This window comes from Oncorhynchus masou, unplaced genomic scaffold, assembly GCF_036934945.1.
Source record: "Oncorhynchus masou masou isolate Uvic2021 unplaced genomic scaffold, UVic_Omas_1.1 unplaced_scaffold_7784, whole genome shotgun sequence".
NCBI lineage: Eukaryota > Metazoa > Chordata > Actinopteri > Salmoniformes > Salmonidae > Oncorhynchus > Oncorhynchus masou.
In genome coordinates, this window is record NW_027014253.1 from 1 (window position 1) to 13926 (window position 13926).

Consider the following 13926-nt stretch of genomic DNA (forward strand, 5'->3'; position numbering starts at 1 on the left):
CTGATACCCTAATAGAGTTGGTCAGGATGTCTTTCTGATACCATACTAATAGTCATAGTTTGTGTTCTCTCTCCAGAGTTGGTCAGGATGTCTTTCTGATACCATACTAATAGTCATATTTTGTGTCTCTCTCCAGAGTTGGTCAGGATGTCTTTCTGATACCATACTAATAGTCATATTTTGTGTTCTCTCTCCAGAGTTGGTCAGGATGTCTTTCTGATACCATACTAATAGTCATAGTTTGTGTTCTCTCTCCAGAGTTGGTCAGGATGTCTTTCTGATACCATACTAATAGTCATATTTTGTGTTCTCTCTCCAGAGTTGGTCAGGATGTCTTTCTGATACCATACTAATAGTCATAGTTTGTGTTCTCTCTCCAGAGTTGGTCAGGATGTCTTTCTGATACCATACTAATAGTCATAGTTTGTGTTCTCTCTCCAGAGTTGGTCAGGATGTCTTTCTGATACCATACTAATAGTCATAGTTTGTGTTCTCTCTCCAGAGTTGGTCAGGATGTCTTTCTGATACCATACTAATAGTCATATTTTGTGTTCTCTCTCCAGAGTTGGTCAGGATGATGTCTCGCTGATTCTCCTGGCCAGAAGACAGACTAGTAAATAACAAAACCTCCTCTGTTAGATGTTATGGACCAGTCCTCAGTATGTTGTTGAACATGTAATTACAGTATTATTGATGTACAAATATTGTATGTTGTTTTTAGGGTATTTGTTCTTACTTTTTTTCATTGCTATAGCAACAATCCCTCCTAATACTGTACGTTTTTGTTGTATAACTGTAACACTGTAATGATAATAATGATAATATTTGTAAAGTGCTTTTCATGTATTATGTTCAGTGCTACACTATGTTATCAGCTAGTATTGCTTTTGTATAGTTTCAGCCAGTAATTTTAAAAGTGGTGCTCACGAGCCAAAATGGGTCCCCTTAAATGTGTATTACAGCATCCATTTGGTATGATAAGTTATGTCCTACAAAATATCCATATATATATATATATATATATATACAGTTGAAGTCAGAAGTTTACATACACTTAGGTTGGAGTCATGAAAACTCATTTTTCAAACACTACAAATTTCTTGTTAATGAATTTTGGCCCATTCCTCCTGACAGAACTGGTGTAACTGAGTCAGGTTTGTAGGCCTCCTTGCTCGCACACTTTTACAGTTCTGCCCACAATTTTTCTATAGGATTGAGGTCAGGGATTTGTGATGGCCACTCCAATACATTGACTTTGTTGTCTTTATTGAGCCAGTTTGCCACAACTTTGGAAGTATGCTTGGGGTTATTGTCCATTTAGAAGACCCATTTGCGACCAAGCTTTAACTTCCTGACTGATGTCTTGAGATGTTGCTTGAATTTTTTCCACGTAATTTTCCTTCCTCATGATGCCATCTATTGTGTGAAGTGCACTGGTCCCTCCTGCAGCAAAGCACCCCCACAACATGCTGCCAACCCCATGCTTCACGATTGGGATGGTGTTCTTCGGCTTGCAAGCCTCCCCCTTTTCCCTCCAAACATAACGATGGTCATAATGGCCAAACAGTTCTATTTTTGTTTCATCAGACCAGAGGACATTTCACTAAAAAGTACAATCTTCGTCCCCATGTGCAGTTACAAACCATAGTCTGGCTTTTTTTATGGCGGTTTTGGAGCATTGGCTTCTTCCTTACTCAGCGGCCTTACAGATTATATATAGGACTCGTTTTACTGTAGATATAGATACTTTTGTACCGGTTTCCTTCAGCATCTTCACAAGGTCCTTTGCTGTTGTTCTGGGATTGATCTAGGAGACAGAACGCATCTCTTCCTTAGCGGTATAACGGCTGGGTGGTTCCATGGTGTTTATACACTGCTCAAAAACATAAAGGGAACACTTAAACAACACAATGTAACTCCAAGTCAATCACACTTCTGTGAAATCAAACTGTTCACTTAGGAAGCAACACTGATTGACAATAAATGTCACATGCTGTTGTGCAAATGGAATAGACAACAGGTGGAAATTATAGGCAATTAGCAAGACAACCCGAATAAAGGTGGTGCACACAGACCACTTATCAGTTCCTATGCTTCCTGGCTGATGTTTTGGTCACTTTTGAATGCTGGCGGTGCTTTCACTCTAGTGGTAGCATGAGACGGAGTCTATAACCCACACAAGTGGCTCAGGTAGTGCAGCTCATCCAGGATGGCACCTCAATGTTAGCAGTGGCAAGAAGGTTTGCTGTGTCTGTCAGCGTAGTGTCCAGAGCATGGAGGCGCTACCAGGAGACAGGCCAGTACATCAGGAGGCGTGGAGGAGGCCGTAGGAGGGCAACAACCCAGCAGCAGGACCGCTACCTCCGCCTTTGTGCAAGGTGGAGCAGGAGGAGTACTGCCAGAGCCCTGCAAAATGATCTCCAGCAGGCCACAAATGTGCATGTGTCTGCTCAAACGGTCAGAAACAGACTCTATGAGGGTGGTATGAGGGCCCAACGTCCACAGGTGGGGGTTGTGCTTACAGCCCAACACCGTGCAGGACGTTTGGCATTTGCCAGAGAACACCAAGATTGGCAAATTTGCCACTGGCGCCCTGTGCTCTTCACAGATGAAAGCAGGTTCACACTGAGCACATATGATAGACGTGACAGAGTCTGGAGACGCTGTGGAGAATGTTCCGCTGCCTGCAACATCCTCCAGCATGACTGTTTTGGCGGTGGGTCAGTCATGGTGTGGGGTGGCATTTCTTTGGGGGGCCGCACAGCCCTCCATGTGCTTGTCAGAGGTAGCCTGACTGCCATTAGGTACCGAGATGAGATCCTCAGACCCCTTGTGAGACCATATTCTGGTGCGGTTGGCCCTGGGTTCCTCCTAATGCAAGACAATACCAGACCTCATGTGGCTAGAGTGTGTCAGCAGTTCCTGCAAGAGGAAGGCATTGATGCTATGGACTGTCCCGCCCGTTCCCCAGACCTGAATCCAATTGAGCACATCTGGGACATCATGTCTCGCTCCATCCACCAACGCCACATTGCACCACAGACTGTCCAGGAGTTGGCGGATGCTTTAGTCCAGGTCTGGGAGGAGATCCCTCAGGAGACCATCCGCCACCTCATCAGGAGCATGCCCAGGTGTTGTAGGGAGGTCATACAGGCACGTGGAGGCCACAAACACTACTGAGCCTCATTTTGACTTGTTTTAAGGACATTACATCAAAGTTGGATCAGCCTGTAGTGTGGTTTTCCACTTTAATTTTGAGTGTGACTCCAAATCCAGACCTCCATGGGTTGATAAATTTAATTTCCATTGATCATTTTTGTGTGATTTTGTTGTCAGCACATTCAACTATGTAAAGGAAAAAGTATTTAATAAGATTATTTCATTCATTCAGATCTATCTAGTGTTATTTTAGTGTTCCCTTTATTTCTTTGAGCAGTGTAGTTGCTTACTATTGTTTGTACAGAGGAACATGGTACCGTTAGTCGTTTGGAAATTGCTCCCAAGGATGAACCAGACTTGTGGAGGTCTACAATTTTTTTCTGAGTTCTTGGGTGATTTCTTTTGAATTTTCCATGATGTGAAGCAAAGAGCCACTGAGTTTGAAGTCAGGCCTTGAAATAAATCCACGGGTACACCTCCAATTGACTCAAATGATGTCAATTAGCTAATCAGAATCTCCTAAAGCCATGATATAATTGTCTGGAATTTTCCAAGCTGTTTAAAGGCTCAGTCAACTTAATGTATGTAAACTTCTGTAAACAATTGTTGGACAAATGACTTGTGTCATGCACAAAGTATGCACTAACCAACTTTTCAAAACTATAGTTTGTTAACAAGAAATTTGTGGAGTGGTTGAAAAACGAGTTTTAATGACACCAACATAAGTTTATGTAAACTTCCGACTTCAACTGTATATATATATATATATATATATATGTATATATATATATATATACATACATACATATATATATAGTATATATCTATACATATACATATACATATATATATACACACACACACATACATACATACATACATACATACATACATACTATATATATATATATTACAAATTGGAGGTGCTCCTCTTAAGGATCGGCCCCTTTTTTTCTATTTTGCCTAAAATGACATACCCAAATCTAACTACCTGCAGCTCAGGCCCTGGAGCAAGGATATGCATATTCTTGGTACCATTTGAAATGAAACACTGAACTTTGTGGAAATGTGAAAGGAATGTAGGAGAAAAAAACACATTAGATTTGGTAAATGATAATACCAAGAAAAAATACAACCATTTTTTGTGATTTTACCATCATCTTTGAAATGCAAGAGAAAGGCCATAATGTATTATTTCAGCACAGCTGCAATTTAGATTTTGGCAACAAGATGGCAGCAGTGTATGTGCAAAGTTTCAGACTGATCCATTGCATTTCTGTTCAAAATGTTGTATCAAGACTGTTCAAATGTGCCTAATATGTTTATTTAAAACTTTTCATGTTCAAAACTGTGCACTCTCCTCAAACAATAGCATGGTATTCTTTCACTGTAATAGCTACTGTAAATTGGACAGTGCAGTTAGATTAACAAGAATTTAAGCTTTCTAACAATATCAGATATCTCTATGTCCTGGGAAATGTTCATGTTACTTACAACCTCATGCTAATCGCATTAGCGCACGTTAGCTCAACCATTCCGCAGGCGACCCACCAATCCTGAAGTAGATCCCGGACCTCATCTTTAACAAATGCTGATTTATTGGCAAATTGTACATTCTTTTCAGATTATTGATCAGATACTAAGAACAGTGCAACTGTCTGATTATATAATCGTGATGTAATTCACTAGAATTACAATACATGTTCATTGAAGTAGTTTCATAAATAATAAAATGTATGTATTTAATTTCCTAAAAGGGAATGTATTAAAAATAACTTTGTGTCAATAAAAAATGTTCATTAACAAAAAATGTTTAACTACACATCCTTGTTAGTTTGATGTTTGGGAGAGGAATCATGCAATGTTACATGCATTTTTCTACAGTAAAATAATGCTGCAATTGTTTTTTATTAAAGCAGAGGTAAACACATTCTTTACATTTGACAAAACTGACAAAAATAAACAAAAGAATAATGAACTTGTTACATAATCTTTAAGCACGCAACTACAGTAGCCCTCAATACAATACATCCCAGTTGTATCAGACGAAGACCAGGACTATAAAAGCCTTTTCCGGGGTACGGTATGTATGCATCCGTTTCAGAGACTTGTTGTCATGGTAATCTAAACGTAATCACATCTCCATAGGTATAAACCTCTAATGGACCATTGACAATAACATGATGTACATTCTACATGACGTTGGGATCCCTTTCGGCCCATCATTGGGCTGGTCCTTCAAAGACTAAATGAATGACATACAATATCAAACTGAATCAAATCAAAGACAATACACAATATCAACCAAATAAAATGACCTTTACACTTCTATCTAGCACTGATATACTTGTTGTAATTACAATGGACATTATCTACATTCACTTCTAACTAATCAAAATGGTTCTAAAAACAATTGTGAATATATTTCTCTAACATTGTGATCGAAGACTCTGCTCAAGTCGAAGTCAACTAGTAGTCAACAGTATGAATATAATCTCTACCCGGCACAGACCGAAGAGGACTGGCCACACCTCAGAGCCTGGTTCCTCTCTAGGTTTCTTCTTAGGTTCCTGCCTTTCTAGGGCGTTTGTTCTAGCCACTGTGACTCTACATCTGCATTTCCTGCTGTTCGGGGATTAGGCTGGGTTTGTGTATAATTATCTGCTGATGTAAAAAGGGATTTATTAATAACATTTGATTGATTGTGTATGTATGGTATAACTCCTCCTTCCTTCCTATACTGCAGGTATCTGTCAGTCTACAGTGTGGTATAACTCCTCCTTCCTTCCTATACTGCAGGTATCTGTCAGTCTACAGTATGTATGGTATAACTCCTCCTTCCTTCCTATACTGCAGGTATCTGTCAGTCTACAGTATGTATGGTATAAGTCCTCCTTCCTATACTGCAGGTATCTGTCAGTCTACAGTATGTATGGTATAACTCCTCCTTCCTTCCTATACTGCAGGTATCTGTCAGTCTACATTATGGTATAACTCCTCCTTCCTATACTGCAGGTATCTGTCAGTCTACATTATGGTATAACTCCTCCTTCCTTCCTATACTGCAGGTATCTGTCAGTCTACAGTATGTATGGTATAAGTCCTCCTTCCTATACTGCAAGTATCTGTCAGTCTACATTATGGTATAACTCCTCCTTCCTTCCTATACTGCAGGTATCTGTCAGTCTACATTATGGTATAACTCCTCCTTCCTATACTGCAGGTATCTGTCAGTCTACAGTATGTAGGGTATAACTCCTCCTTCCTTCCTATACTGCAGGTATCTGTCAGTCTACATTATGGTATAACTCCTCCTTCCTTCCTATACTGCAGGTATCTGTCAGTCTACAGTATGTATGGTATAAGTCCTCCTTCCTATACTGCAGGTATCTGTCAGTCTACATTATGGTATAACTCCTCCTTCCTTCCTATACTGCAGGTATCTGTCAGTCTACAGTATGTAGGGTATAACTCCTCCTTCCTTCCTATACTGCAGGTATCTGTCAGTCTACAGTATGTATGGTATAACTCCTCCTTCCTTCCTATACTGCAGGTATCTGTCAGTCTACAGTATGTATGGTATAACTCCTCCTTCCTTCCTATACTGCAGGTACCTGTCAGTCTACAGTATGTATGGTATAACTCCTCCTTCCTTCCTATACTGCAGGTATCTGTCAGTCTACATTATGGTATAACTCCTCCTTCCTTCCTATACTGCAGGTATCTGTCAGTCTACAGTATGTAGGGTATAACTCCTCCTTCCTTCCTATACTGCAGGTATCTGTCAGTCTACAGTATGTATGGTATAACTCCTCCTTCCTTCCTATACTGCAGGTATCTGTCAGTCTACATTATGGTATAACTCCTCCTTCCTTCCTATACTGCAGGTACCTGTCAGTCTACAGTATGTATGGTATAACTCCTCCTTCCTTCCTATACTGCAGGTATCTGTCAGTCTACATTATGGTATAACTCCTCCTTCCTTCCTATACTGCAGGTATCTGTCAGGCTACAGTATGTATGGTATAACTCCTCCTTCCTTCCTATACTGCAGGTATCTGTCAGGCTACAGTATGTATGGTATAACTCCTCCTTCCTTCCTATACTGCAGGTATCTGTCAGTCTACAGTATGTAGGGTATAACTCCTCCTTCCTTCCTATACTGCAGGTATCTGTCAGTCTACAGTATGTATGGTATAACTCCTCCTTCCTTCCTATACTGCAGGTATCTGTCAGTCTACATTATGGTATAACTCCTCCTTCCTATACTGCAGGTATCTGTCAGTCTACAGTATGTATGGTATAACTCCTCCTTCCTATACTGCAGGTATCTGTCAGTCTACAGTATGTATGGTATAACTCCTCCTTCCTATACTGCAGGTATCTGTCAGTCTACAGTATGTATGGTATAACTCCTCCTTCCTATACTGCAGGTATCTGTCAGTCTACATTATGGTATAACTCCTCCTTCCTTCCTATACTGCAGGTATCTGTCAGTCTACAGTATGTATGGTATAACTCCTCCTTCCTTCCTATACTGCAGGTATCTGTCAGTCTACAGTATGTATGGTATAACTCCTCCTTCCTTCCTATACTGCAGGTATCTGTCAGTCTACAGTATGTATGGTATAACTCCTCCTTCCTTCCTATACTGCAGGTATCTGTCAGTCTACATTATGGTATATCTCCTCCTTCCTTCCTATACTGCAGGTACCTGTCAGTCTACAGTATGTATGGTATAACTCCTCCTTCCTTCCTATACTGCAGGTATCTGTCAGTCTACATTATGGTATAACTCCTCCTTCCTTCCTATACTGCAGGTATCTGTCAGGCTACAGTATGTATGGTATAACTCCTCCTTCCTTCCTATACTGCAGGTATCTGTCAGGCTACAGTATGTATGGTATAACTCCTCCTTCCTTCCTATACTGCAGGTATCTGTCAACAGTATGTAGGGTATAACTCCTCCTTCCTTCCTATACTGCAGGTATCTGTCAGTCTACAGTATGTATGGTATAACTCCTCCTTCCTTCCTATACTGCAGGTATCTGTCAGTCTACATTATGGTATAACTCCTCCTTCCTATACTGCAGGTATCTGTCAGTCTACAGTATGTATGGTATAACTCCTCCTTCCTATACTGCAGGTATCTGTCAGTCTACAGTATGTATGGTATAACTCCTCCTTCCTATACTGCAGGTATCTGTCAGTCTACAGTATGTATGGTATAACTCCTCCTTCCTATACTGCAGGTATCTGTCAGTCTACATTATGGTATAACTCCTCCTTCCTTCCTATACTGCAGGTATCTGTCAGTCTACAGTATGTATGGTATAACTCCTCCTTCCTTCCTATACTGCAGGTATCTGTCAGTCTACAGTATGTATGGTATAACTCCTCCTTCCTATACTGCAGGTATCTGTCAGTCTACAGTATGTATGGTATAACTCCTCCTTCCTTCCTATACTGCAGGTATCTGTCAGTCTACATTATGGTATAACTCCTCCTTCCTTCCTATACTGCAGGTACCTGTCAGTCTACAGTGTGTATGGTATAACTCCTCCTTCCTTCCTATACTGCAAGTATCTGTCAGTCTACATTATGGTATAACTCCTCCTTCCTTCCTATACTGCAGGTACCTGTCAGTCTACATTATGTATGGTATAACTCCTCCTTCCTTCCTATACTGCAGGTATCTGTCAGTCTACAGTATGTATGGTATAACTCCTCCTTCCTATACTGCAGGTATCTGTCAGTCTACAGTATGTATGGTATAACTCCACCTTCCTTCCTATACTGCAGGTACCTGTCAGTCTACATTATGGTATAACTCCTCCTTCCTTCCTATACTGCAAGTATCTGTCAGTCTACATTATGGTATAACTCCTCCTTCCTTCCTATACTGCAGGTATCTGTCAGTCTACAGTATGTATGGTATAACTCCTCCTTCCTTCCTATACTGCAGGTATCTGTCAGTCTACATTATGCTATAACTCCTCCTTCCTTCCTATACTGCAGGTATCTGTCAGTCTACAGTATGTATGGTATAACTCCTCCTTCCTTCCTATACTGCAGGTATCTGTCAGTCTACATTATGGTATAACTCCTCCTTCCTATACTGCAGGTATCTGTCAGTCTACAGTATGTATGGTATAACTCCTCCTTCCTTCCTATACTGCAGGTATCTGTCAGTCTACAGTATGTATGGTATAACTCCTCCTTCCAGATACCTGCAGTATAGGAAGGAAGGAAGGAGGAGTATACCTGTCAGTATCTGTACATTATGGTATAACTCCTCCTTCCTTCCTATACTGCAGGTATCTGTCAGTCTACAGTATGTATGGTATAACTCCTCCTTCCTTCCTATACTGCAGGTATCTGTCAGTCTACAGTGTGTAGGAGTTATATAACTAGACTGACAGATCCAGTATAGAAGGAAGGAGGAGTTTCCATACATACTGTAGACTGACAGATATGCAGTATAGGAAAGGAAGGAGGAGTTATACCATACATACTGTAGACTGACAGGTACCTGCAGTCTACAGTATGTATGGTATAACTCCTCCTTCCTATACTGCAGGTATCTGTCAGTCTACATTATGGTATAACTCCTCCTTCCTTCCTATACTGCAGGTATCTGTCAGTCTACAGTATGTATGGTATAACTCCTCCTTCCTTCCTATACTGCAGGTATCTGTCAGTCTACAGTATGTATGGTATAACTCCTCCTTCCTATACTGCAGGTATCTGTCAGTCTACAGTATGTATGGTATAACTCCTCCTTCCTTCCTATACTGCAGGTATCTGTCAGTCTACATTATGGTATAACTCCTCCTTCCTTCCTATACTGCAGGTACCTGTCAGTCTACAGTGTGTATGGTATAACTCCTCCTTCCTTCCTATACTGCAAGTATCTGTCAGTCTACATTATGGTATAACTCCTCCTTCCTTCCTATACTGCAGGTACCTGTCAGTCTACATTATGTATGGTATAACTCCTCCTTCCTTCCTATATTGCAGGTATCTGTCAGTCTACAGTATGTATCGTATAACTCCTCCTTCCTATACTGCAGGTATCTGTTAGTCTACAGTATGTATGGTATAACTCCACCTTCCTTCCTATACTGCAGGTACCTGTCAGTCTACATTATGGTATAACTCCTCCTTCCTTCCTATACTGCAAGTATCTGTCAGTCTACATTATGGTATAACTCCTCCTTCCTTCCTATACTGCAGGTATCTGTCAGTCTACAGTATGTATGGTATAACTCCTCCTTCCTTCCTATACTGCAGGTATCTGTCAGTCTACATTATGCTATAACTCCTCCTTCCTTCCTATACTGCAGGTATCTGTCAGTCTACAGTATGTATGGTATAACTCCTCCTTCCTTCCTATACTGCAGGTATCTGTCAGTCTACATTATGGTATAACTCCTCCTTCCTATACTGCAGGTATCTGTCAGTCTACAGTATGTATGGTATAACTCCTCCTTCCTATACTGCAGGTATCTGTCAGTCTACAGTATGTATGGTATAACTCCTCCTTCCTACCTATACTGCAGGTATCTGTCAGTCTACATTATGGTATAACTCCTCCTTCCTTCCTATACTGCAGGTACCTGTCAGTCTACAGTGTGTATGGTATAACTCCTCCTTCCTTCCTATACTGCAGGTATCTGTCAGTCTACAGTATGTATGGTATAACTCCTCCTTCCTACCTATACTGCAGGTATCTGTCAGTCTACATTATGGTATAACTCCTCCTTCCTTCCTATACTGCAGGTACCTGTCAGTCTACAGTATGTATGGTATAACTCCTCCTTCCTTCCTATACTGCAGGTATCTGTCAGTCTACAGTATGTATGGTATAACTTCTCCTTCCTTCCTATACTGCAGGTATCTGTCAGTCTACAGTATGTAGGGTATAACTCCTCCTTCCTTCCTATACTGCAGGTATCTGTCAGTCTACAGTATGTATGGTATAACTCCTCCTTCCTTCCTATACTGCAGGTATCGGTCAGTCTACATTATGGTATAACTCCTCCTTCCTTCCTATACTGCAGGTATCTGTCAGTCTACAGTATGTATGGTATAACTCCTCCTTCCTTCCTATACTGCAGGTATCTGTCAGGCTACAGTATGTATGGTATAACTCCTCCTTCCTACCTATACTGCAGGTACCTGTCAGTCTACATTATGGTATAACTCCTCCTTCCTTCCTATACTGCAAGTATCTGTCAGTCTACATTATGGTATAACTCCTCCTTCCTTCCTATACTGCAGGTATCTGTCAGTCTACATTATGGTATAACTCCACCTTCTTTCCTATACTGCAGGTATCTGTCAGTCTACATTATGGTATAACTCCTCCTTCCTTCCTTCCTATACTGCAGGTATCTGTCAGTCTACATTATGCTATAACTCCTCCTTCCTTCCTATACTGCAAGTATCTGTCAGTCTACATTATGGTATAACTCCACCTTCTTTCCTATACTGCAGGTATCTGTCAGTCTACAATATGGTATAACTCCTCCTTCCTTCCTATACTGCAGGTATCTGTCAGTCAGTGATGTCCACTCAAACACTACCCTTGCTACAAGGCCTTGATGAAGGTGTTTCCTGTAGCGACATGTGTTCCTACATTGATATGCCAATATAATATAGGCTTTTATCTGCAACTATCTGGTAAGAGTTCCGTGGAATCTTTTGGATGGTCAGTATCCAAGTTTAGTCTAATATGTTACTAGTGTTTTATGATTGTGAAAGGTGGTACTTTTTGATTAATAGTTTTTTCCTTCAACAAACCAATCAAGATAAGTTAAAGGTAAAAATTACCCAATCAGCTGTGCGATGATGAAATTGTATTGGAATTGAGAGATTAGCCATTTTTTCACAAGTACTTGGTTGAAGTGACCAGCTTCTGGCTTTTTGATTTAAAAAAAATGTTCATGCTTGGTGAGATATTTCTGGTTGCCATGTCTGAAATCTTTGATTGGCCAATTATAAGTTTGAGTCAAGAAGAATCATGATATCGTTTTCCACTTTATTTCATGTTGAATGCGTTTTTCAAGCTCTTCAGTGCATCATCAGTTGTTAATGCCTTCCAGTCCTCTGGGATATCAGCAGGAAGTGCATGTGTGTCTTTAGCAATTGTCTCATTGAATGTGACCATCACATACTTCCAGTAGTCTGAAGCCTCAATGCTGGAATCTCCAGTTATAATCCAGTCAGGGTAATGTGTCTGGTAGTCCTTGTAGGGGTGAGGTTTGCCTTCAGTCAGGTTTGTGTTGAATTTTCTGTCACTAATCACAGAGGATGAACATATGTCAGTTCTTAACACAGTTGTCTTTAAATTCACCCAACCAGTGACACCTTGTGGACGGTGAATAGAGGTGAAGTGTTTGGCATGCTCCTTGCCTCCTGCTTCACAAGGTGCACAGCAGAATGGACATTGCTTGCCACATCCAATCAGACTGGTGAACATCTTGTCCTGAGGCTTAAATGGCAGAGATTTGAGTCTCTCTTTGATGTCTCCTTCCTTCTCATATTTAGCTGCCAGTGACTGTTCCATTTTTCCCACAAACCCTGTGAGGTCGTCAGCAAACTGTTCTGTGTTAGCAGAGTAGTTCAGAGTCATGATGGAATCCAGAGCATCCTTTGGAAAAACAAGCTTTTCTTCAAGGGCACAGCACATATTCTGAATGAATGTCTTGATATATTTTACAGTGTGGGTTGTGTTTCTAATCTTTGAAATTGCCGCAGTGATGATCTTGACTATCTCTGAAACATGTTTATTCTCCAATTTCTCTAGTCTGTTGTCCTTTGAGAGTTGTTGAACAATGTGGTCAAACAGCCAGTCCTTCACAAAACTTTCATATCGGTTTATGTATTCTCTATATTTCTCATATTCTCCATCAGCCAGGAGTTGTTTCAAAATGGAAAACTGGAAAGCTCCTCGGGTGCTGTAATCCTCTGACCCTTTACCGGTCTTCACTTCATCAATCACATCAGGACATATCATTTTGGTCACATAGTCCTGTACAGCTGGCTGTAGACAGAGCTTTGTGAAGTCCTCAGCTTTATTTAGGCACTGGTCTCGGTTATGAAACAAGTCTATGAACTCAGTAAGGTACTTGTTCTTAGACTGTTCCAGACACTTCCTTGGGTCATTGAATGCAATGAAATCATCATGTTTCTTCTGAAATGTTCTTGCTGCTATGCCACAGATGTGCAGCTTCAGTTTAACCTCACATTCCTCAGGAACTTTACGTTTCTTGTTTTGTTGAGATGTTTCATCAATTATTTCAAGCAGCTCTTTGATGAAAGTATCATGGTAATCTGTTTTGTTTTTCACCTTCTGGGTTATAAACTCCTGACACCTTTTATGATGTTGTCACACAACTCTTGCAATTTCATCCTGAGATGGTCTCTATTCAAGCGCATCACAAAGCCTTTAGTCTTCGGCCACCAATCCCCTGACTCTACAACAAAGGGTGTCTTCCCACAATCAACCAAGCTGTTTCCAACCAACATACTATTGACGTAACCCGACCTCATAGATAAATGGTCATGTAAAATTCTGGAGGCATCCTGAGCAACATGTCTTCTTGGGAGTCCTCTGAATTTAATCTCAGACAGAGTTTTCTTCCACATTCTTTCAAAATCATCTCTGAGGGCCTCATCCGATAGGACAGATTTGTTCTGTTTACACGTTTGAAGCAAAGCCAGCACTTTTCTTTCTAGTGTACTTGCTTGTGAGCACTTGAT

At 40.7% G+C, this 13926-nt stretch overlaps 1 pseudogene; it reads right to left on the minus strand.

Moving 5' to 3' along the window:
• Nucleotides 1–10688: 10688 nt before the first annotated feature.
• Nucleotides 10689–13920, minus strand: LOC135537436 (interferon-induced very large GTPase 1-like; annotated as a pseudogene).
• Between the last annotated feature and the right edge of the window lie 6 nt (nucleotides 13921–13926).